We start from the raw sequence: 9,662 nt of genomic DNA, 5'->3' as shown, positions 1-9,662 counted from the left end.
AGAGAGAGAGAGACAGAAAGAGAGAGAGAGAGAGAGGGAGAATTTTAAGTAGGTTCCATGCTCAGTGTGGAGCCCACTGTAGGGCTCCATCCCACAACCCTGGGATCATAACCTGAGCCAAAATCAAGAGTCACATACTCAACCAACTGAGCCACCCAGGCACCCCTAGAGTGTTGCTTCTTAGAACAAATTTGACCATGTTGGTCTTCCTTACATGAAAACTCTTCACTGACTCCTCATTGCCTAGGGGTCCAGCTTCTTAGCCAGGTTCACCACACCCTCCATAATCTTGCTCCTGTCTGTATCATTAATCTCATCCTCCTCTGCTATCCTTACACAGTGTAATCATTCTGAAATGGTACTTGGATTCCCACTTTCATTGAGTGTCTCGTATTTAAATTTTTCTACAACTATTTTGGAAATTATGTATTCTCTTTCTATTCTTTTATTGATTACTCTAGAAATTCTAACATATTTATTTATGAAAGTCTGAAGTCAATCCCCTTACACCACCACTCCCACCCCAAATACAAGGACCTTGGACACTTTAACTCCACTTTTTCCTTTCCAGAGATATAAGCTACTGTCCTACGTTTTAATTTCATCTTTGGAAAACTCACCAGAGCTTATGATTACTATTTTAACAGTCATGGTTTATGCATATGTATCTACATATTTACCATTTTCTTTGTCTTTATTATTTCTTGCTTCCTAGACCTTCCATCTTAGATCACTCCTTACAGAGGAGATCACATTTGGTCTAAAGAACTTTTCTTTTATAATTTTCTTTATTGAGGGTCAGCTAATGGCAGTCTTTCCATTTTTTCTTTTCTGCAATGTCTTTATTTCACCCTGATTCTTAAAAAATCTTTTTAACTGTGCATAAATTTCTAGGTTGACTGTTCCCTCAGCACATTGGACATACCATTCCACTGTTCTCTGGGTGTCTGTTGTTGCTTTGTGAAGTCAGTTGTCAGCTTATCTATTGTTTGTTTGAAGGCAACCTTTCTTTTCTCTGGCTGCTTTAAACTTTTTTTTATTCTTGATTTTGCAGTTTTAACATGATGTAATAGGTGTGGACTTATTTCTATTTATTCTATTTGAAATTCATTGGGCAACTGTAGCTTGATACCTTTATCAATTCTGGAAAAGCATCAGCCATTATCTCTCCACATATTGCCTCTACCCCATGGTCTCCCTCTTTTGGGGGGGCTTTTGATTAGATGTATGTTTGGCCAACTCACATTACCCTTCACGTTTTGTAACCTCTCTCTCAGAGCTTTCTCTCTCCAGGATGTCTTCCTCATACATTTTTCAGCTCTTTCTGTTCACTGATTCTATTAGCACCTGCATCCAGTTGGCTGTTAAACCCATTTATTGAGTTTCTAATTATAGTTATTATATTTTTCATTTCTAGAAGTTATATTTAGTTCCTTTTCTTATCTACTTGATCATTCTTTAAAATTCCTGTTCTTTGCTCATATTTCAAAATTGTCTTTTATTTTTTAATGAATCTGAGACACACAGAATTAGATAAATCTTAAACCTTGATGCATGGTCACTCACTGTCATCATTGGACACAGACCTCTATTTTGTGTATGAATGTATGTATGTATGTATGTATGTATTTTTAAAAAAATGCTTATTAATTTATTTATTTTGAGAGAGAGGGGTGGTGCAGAGAGAGGGGGAGGATTCCAAGCAGGCTCCAGAGTGTTAGCGCAAGCCCGTCGCAGGGATTGATCTCAGGAACCTTGAGATCATGACCTGAGGTGAAATCAAGAGTCAGAGGTTTGACTGAGCCACCCACGCACCCCTGCGTGTATTTCTAAAAGAATGTAATGAATTACCTAATCCTACCATCCAACTCAAGAGCTAGAAGAGCTACCTATCTGCTAATTCCCATCCTATAATTCTGCTTTCCCCCTTCTGAAATCTGTGATTATTGGGGCGCCTGGGTGGTTCAGTCAGTTGGGCGATAGAATCCAGCTCAGGTCATGATCTCTCAGTCAGTAAGTTTGAGCCCCGCATGGGGCTCTCTGCTGACAGCTCAGAGCCTGGAGCCTGCTTTGGATTCTGTGTCTCCCTCTCTTTCTGCTCCTCCCCCACTCACACTCTGTCTCTCTCTGTCTCTCAAAAATGAATAAATGTTAAAAAAAATTTTTTTTTGAGATCTGTGATTATCATTCATTTTTTTGTTCTTATAGTTCTAATAAATATATATGTGACCTAAATATATTGTCCAGTTTTAATAGTTTCTGAACTTTATGAAGAGTATTATGGCATATATAATATTCTGGGATTTTAAAAAATATCTGCATTATATTAACTAAGACTTTTCTATATTTTTGCACACTCTATAATTTCCATTGTGAGACTATTCCATGACTATTTTATTCATTCTTCTCCTAATGAGCATTTTGGTTGTTTCTATTTTTTTCTACTATCAACAGTCTTGCTATGAATATTCCTTTATCTATTTTTTGATAAACATGAGCAGAAATTTCCACTGGGCACATAGCTATGGGTGGAATGCTGGGTTGTAGTGTACATAAGATAAATAGTCAGTGCATATCAGTATAGCTACAGGCTAACATCTAGTCTGGTTGGTCAGGCACTCCATTCTGATTGGTCAATATCCATGTGACATTGGTTGTTAATACTTTGAATATTATCCTTGAAGATTTATGAATGGCAAACTTTGTAAGCTAATGTCAAATTATTTTAAATTGTTGTCCTAATTTATACTTCCACCAGAAATAATATGAGATTGCATTGATCCACATTATCTCCAACATTTGGAATTGACAGATATCTTAATTTTTGCCAATCAGATGGGTATGAATTGGTATCTCATTCTGTCTTGACTTGCATTTCCTGTTTATTAATAAATTCAAGCATCTCTTCAAGCATATATGGCCATATGCATTTCCTCTGAGAATTTCCTGCTCATATATCTTGCTCATGTATCTTACTCATGTATCATTCATGTACTTTTCTATTTGATTGTCTTTTTTTTTTTAAGTTTATTTATGTATTTTGAGAGAGACAGACAGCATGAGAGGTGGAGGGGCAGAAAGAGGGAGAGAGAGAGAATCCCAAACGGGCTCAGCACTGCCAGTGCAGAGACTGATGCAGGATTTGAACTTACAAAACTGCATAATCATAATCTGAGCTGTAACCGAGTTGGATGCTTCACCAACTGAGCCACCCAGGCATCCCTGTCTTGTTCTTATCGATTTGAAAGAGTTTATATAAAGAAAATTTAAAATCCCTTATGCCAATTCTTGGTCATTTACGTATATAATGAATATGTCCTCAACATTTGTAGCTTTTCACTTTTCTTTAAGATGATTTATAAAATAAAAAATAATCAAAAATGAAAAAAGATGATTTGTGAATAGAAGTTCTTCACTTTCATATAGTCAAATGGGTCGATATTTTCTTTCCAAGATAGTGCTTTTTGTATGCCTTGTTTAAGAAAACCTTCTTAATCCAGGTTCAGAAAGATATTTACCTATACTTCTGTGATGTGTCACACTAGTTTCATGTGTCAACATGACTGGGTCATGTGGTACACAGATATTTGGTTAAATATTACTTCTGGGTATGTCTGTGAAGGTGTTTCTGGATTAGATTAACATTTCAGTAAAGCAGATTGCCTTCCCCAATGTGAATGGGCCTCATCCAATACACTGAAGTCTGAACAGAATAAAAAGGCTGAGTAAGAAAAAATTCTCTGTGTTTGCCTGTCTTCAAGCTAAGACATCAGTCTTCTGCTTTCGAACTTGGACTCCAACTGGAACTTATGCCATCTGTTCTCCTGGTTTTCAGACCTTTGGACTTGGACTAGAACTATACCATTAGTTTTCTTGGGTCTCTAATTTGCCTACAGTAGATCTTGGGACTTCTCAACCTCTATAATTGCATGAGCCAATTCCTTATAATAAATCTTTATATATATATGTATATATTTAACACATATATAAATTATATATTTGTATATATATTTATATCCTTATTTATGTAACTCATAAGCAAATATATATTTATATATGCAAAATATATTGACATGTATTTTATATTAAATATATATTTATATATATATTTTTAAGATTTTTTTTTAAGATTTTAAAATTTTAAGCAATCTTTACACCCAATGTGGGGCTCAAACGCACAAACCCAAGATCAAAAGTTGCATGGTCTACTGACTGAATCAGCCAGGCACCCCATATACTTAATGTACATAATGTACATAAATGTACCTTAAAATAAATATAAATCTATCTGTCTACCATCTCCTATTGGCTCTGTCTCTTTGGAGAACCCTGACTAATACAATTTCGTTTTTTTTTTTTTTTTTAACGTTTATTTATTTTTGAGACAGAGAGAGAGACAGAGCATGAACGGGGGAGGGGCAGAGAGAGAGGGAGACACAGAACTGGAAGCAGGCTCCAGGCTCTGAGCCATCAGCCCAGAGCCTGACGCGGGGCTGGAACTCACGGACTGTGAGATTGTGACCTGAGCTGAAGTCGGACGCTTAACCGACTGAGCCACCCAGGCGCCCCTGACTAATACAATTTCTATAAGACATTTAAATTTATTTGATATTTAAGTCTTTAACCCATGTGGAACTGAATTTTGTGCATTATGTAAAGTAGGGATCCAATTAATTATTTTTCTAAATAGATCATCAGTTCCCCTCCTTTTCCCATATATCTGCTATGCCACCTCTGTTGTACATCTAAGTTCCATATGTAAATCTGTTTTGAACAATCTAGTCTATTGTACTGATCATTTTGTATCTCTGAGCCAGCATCAAATGGTCCTGATGCTATACCTTCTTAATAATCCCTGGTATCTGATAAGGCAAATCACACCACTTTATTCTTTTCTTCAGAAATGTTTAAGGTAATTAATTAGATCTCTTAGTACCCATTTTGGAGCTTTTAATATGATTGCCAATTAAAAGAATCCTGGATTCTTGGAAAAATGGCTATTTTTCACATCTGGATAGAAAATGTACAAAATGAGTCGAAACATTTTCTAATATTACAAAATGAGGAAATTATAAATATTTCTGGGACTGCAAATGACCCGGTGGCCAACTTGAACCCTGGTCAAAGATGGAAAAATAGAGTATAAGTACAACAATAACTTTGACGGATTAAAATACTTCAAATATATTTTAATACATACATTTGTAATGATACTAAAAATCCCTCACTGGTGACCTTTGGAATATGCTAGTGAACCATTACTTTTGTTTGATTATCTTACTTTGTATTGGGTTAAAAAAGACACAGCAAAATGCATTTAAATATATAGGCTTTAATATGTGCAAATTAAATGTATAATCTTAAATGTATAAATTGATGAAAATTTACATTTATATACATCTATGTAACTATCACTCAATATAAGGTATAGAATAATTCTTCTCAACTCTTAACGTGTATATGTATCAGCTGGTGACTTTCAAGTTCTGATTCAGTAGGTCTATTGTGAGACCTTGGATCCTATGCATTTAATAAGCTCCCAGGTGATGCTGATACTGATGATTTGTGGCCCACACTTGAGAAGCAAGAATATAAATTCTTCTATGTTGTAGCGTGTAGTAGTAATAGTAGTTTTTTTTTTAGTTGCTGAATGATTTTCATTTGTTAATAGAATTACTATTCTTACATTTATTACTTATTTTACCATTAATGGACATTTTTGTTTCCAATTTTAGGCCATTATGAATTAAATTGCTGTAAAAATTCTTGTACATGTCTTTGGGTGGACATATGCACTTACTTGGTAGGGAGTATATACCTAGGAATAGAATTGTTGGGTCATAGGGTCTCTGTATAACTTTAGCAGATACTGTCAAACAGTTTTCCAAAATGGCTGTACCGTTTCGCTCTTACCAGCAAGGTATCAGAGTCTTGGTTGGTCCATATTTCACTGACACTTGTACTGTTCTTGTTAAAATACAGTTATCCTGCTGAGTGTGTGGTGGTATCCAATGCAGGTTTTCTGGCCAGTGGGAGACCCTCTTTCGAGAAGTTCCTCCTCAAGTGATTTTTTTTTCCTACTAAAATTTGTGGCTTGTTTTTTTGTTTCATATTGGCTTGTAGGGATTCTTCACAGATTCTGGATGTGAGTTCTTCATTTGATCGATATCCTGCAAATACCTTTTCCCAGTCTGTGGTTTGTTTCTTCACTCTCTTTAATGATGTTTTAATGAACATAAGTTTAATTTTAACAAAATCCAATTTGTCAGTATTTTTTTCTTCAATTTTTGAAAGTTGTGGTAAAATACACATAACATAAAATTTACATCCTTACCATTTTTAAGTGTACAATCAGTGGCATTAAGTACATTCATACTATTGTGCAACCATCACCACCATCCATTTCCCGGACTTTTTCCCTTGCGAAACTGAAACTCCGTACCCATTAAATAACCACTCCCCATTCCCGTTTCCCCCCAGTTGCTGGTAATCATCATTCTACCTTCTGTCCCTAGGATTTTGACTACTGTTAGTACCTTGTGTAGGTGGAATCATACACTCACACTTATGGAATAATACAGTATTTGTCTTTCTGTGACTGGCTTATTTCACTTATTTCTTTGTCTCTTGCAATGTTTTTTGATTTAAAATTTATTTTGTCTGATACTAGCATAGCCACTCCTGCTCTTACATTACTGTCCTCTCTTGTGCTTATTTTTTGTAGTGAAATGCTTGTATTCCTTTCTCATTTCCTTTTGTGTATATTTTATTTCTTTTTTTTTTAAGTTTATTTATTTTTGAGACAGAGGGAGATAGAGCATGAATAGGGGAGGGTCAGAGAGAGAGGGAGACACAGAATCCCAAGCAGGCTCCAGGCTCTGAGCTGTCAGCACAGAGCCTGACGCGGGGCTTGAACTCATGGACCACGAGATCGTGACCTGAGCTGAAGTTGGACGCCTAACCGACTGAGCCATCCAGGCGCCCCTATTTCTTTTTTTTTTTTTTTTAAAGTTTATTTAGTTATTTTGAGAGAGAGAAAGAGAGAAAGAGAGCGAGCATGAGCTGGGGAGGAGCATACTGAGAGGGAGAGACAGAATCCGAAGCAGGTTCCCCATTGTCAGCAGAGAGCCTGACGCCAGGGTTGATCTTACAAACCATGAGATCATGACTTGAGCCAATATCAAGAGTCCTATGCTTAACCAACTGAGCCGCCAGTTGCCCCATTGTGTATATTTTAGAGCTCTTTTCTTTGTGGTTACTATGAGGATTTCATTGAAAATTTTTAAGTTACAACTACTTTGAATTTATACCAGCTTAACTTTAATAACATACAAAAAGCTCTGTCCCCACTGCTTTTGGTTGTTGATATCACAAAATTATATCTCTATATATGGTGTGTTCTCAAACATAAACTAATAATTATTGTAAGTGCATTAGTCTCCTAAATTAGGCAGAAAACAAGATGTGAAGTTACAAACTAAAGGTGCAGTAATACTAGCTTTTACACTAACACTTTTTTTCTTTAAATGTATTAGTCTCTGAAATCATGTAGAAAACAAACAAAAAATGCAGTTACAAACCATTCTTACAATAATATGAGGTTTTATGATTGCCCATGTTTTTATCTTTACTGAGATCTTTTTAAAATGTTTTTAAAAAGATTTTACTTTTAAGTAATCTCTACACCCAATGTGGGGCTCGAACTTCATGACCCTGAGATCCAGAGTCACATGCTGTACAGACTGAGTCAGCCAGGCTCCTCAGCCTTTATTAGGATCTCTATTTCTCCATACAGCTTTGAATTACTGTCTAGTGTCCTTTCATTTCACCCTGCAGGACTACCTTGAGCACTTTTTTGCAGGGAAGGTCTAATGGTAACAAACTTCCTCAGCTTTTGTTTTCTGGGATTGTTTTAATATCCTTCTTAGTTTTAAAAAACAGTTTTGCCAAATACAAGATTTTTGATTGACAGTTTTTTTTTCTCTTAACAATTTTGATATATTGATGACTCTAGTCTGGCCTTCAGAGTTTCTGATGAGAAATCTGCTTATGATCTTATTGAGGACACCTTGTAATGCGACAGGTCACTTCTCTCTTGTGCTTTCAAAATTCTTTGTCTTTGTCTTTTGGCAGTGTGAACATAATGTGTCTCAGTGTAGGTCTCTTTGAGTTCATCTTTGATTCTTTGAGCCTCTTAGATGTTTATATTCATGTCTTCCACCAAATTTGGGAAGTTTCAGATAATATTTTTTCAAATATTCTCTCTGTTCCGTTCTCTCTTTTAATCTCCTTCTAAGACTCCCACAATATATTTGCTGGTCCTTTGATGGTATCCCACAGGTCCCTTAGGCTCTGTTCATTTTTCTTCAATCTCTTTCCTTTCTGTTCCTCAGCCTCAATAATTTCCATTGTCTTACTTTCAAGTTCATGGATATTTTCTTCTGCCTGTTCAAATTTGTGTTTGAATGCCTCTAGTGAATTTTTCATTTCAGTTAGTGTATTTTTCATCCCTAGAATATCTTTTTATATTTTTTTAAACATTTATTCATTTTTGAGAGACAGAGCGTGAGTGGGGAGGGGCAGAGAGAGAGAGAGAGAGGGAGACACAGAATCGGAAGCAGGCTCCAGGCTCTGAGCTGTCAGCACAGAGCCTGACGTGGGGCTTGAACTCACGGACCGCGAGATCATGACCTGAGCCAAAGTTGAATGCCCAACCGACTGAGCCACCCATGTGCCCTTCTTTTTAGGTTTTCTATCTCTTTATTGATAGACATTTTGTTCATACATTATTTTCTTGACTTTCTCCATAGCTTTCTTTAGTTTTTGAACATTGTTAAAACAGTTGCTTTAAAGTCTTTGTCTAGTAAATCTAGCATTAGGTCTTTTTAAGGGACTGTTTCTGTTTGTTTATTATTTCTCTTTGCATAGGTCATACTTTTCTGTTTCTTGGTATACTTTGTGATATATTGTTGAAAACTTGAGATTTGTACCTAATAATGTGGTAACTCTGGAAATCAGAGTTTCCTCCTATCCCCAGGGTTGCCTTCTCTGTCTCTCCCTTTCTTCTTTCTTTCTTTCTTCTTTCTTTCTTTCTTTCTTTCTTTCTTTCTTTCTTTCTCTTTCATCTTTCTTTCTTCCTTTCTTCCTTTAAATAAATTTTTTGTAAACTGTTTCTATGCCTAGGATCAACCTGAGGTGTAAACTTAAGGTCTTCTCCACTGTTTTCTGAGACCACGTCTTTTCCTGCATATGCCCAGTGACACTCTAATTTCTCCTATATATGTAGTTGCTTTTAAATATCTTAGTCTTTAATGTCTGGTTACCAAAAAGAGAAAGAAAAATGAAGGGGAAAGCAGGATCTAGCTTCTTAAATCCTCTGGAAGTCACTTTAGCCGGGGTGTGTGTGTGGGTGTCTTGCAACAGTGAGAGGAGGTCCAAATACAATGGCCACCTCCTCTTTGTCTACATCCTGTTATTTGAAGTAACTTTCAAGGGTCAGAGCACAGATCCCTGATATTTGGAGAAAAGGCTACTTTTGGCACCCTGGCTTCTGCAAGCTGCTCCAAGAAAACATGCACAGCCACCTGTCAGGTAGCTGGAGGTGGGGGATAAGCAGATGTTACTGTGCTAAACCTGAAATTGACCAAAATTAATAGGAATTT

The sequence above is a fragment of the Acinonyx jubatus genome, chromosome C1 (assembly GCF_027475565.1).
Source record: "Acinonyx jubatus isolate Ajub_Pintada_27869175 chromosome C1, VMU_Ajub_asm_v1.0, whole genome shotgun sequence".
NCBI classification, from domain to species: Eukaryota; Metazoa; Chordata; class Mammalia; order Carnivora; family Felidae; genus Acinonyx; species Acinonyx jubatus.
The sequence above is the reverse complement of the archived record's forward strand: the minus strand, read 5'-3'. Positions refer to the sequence as shown.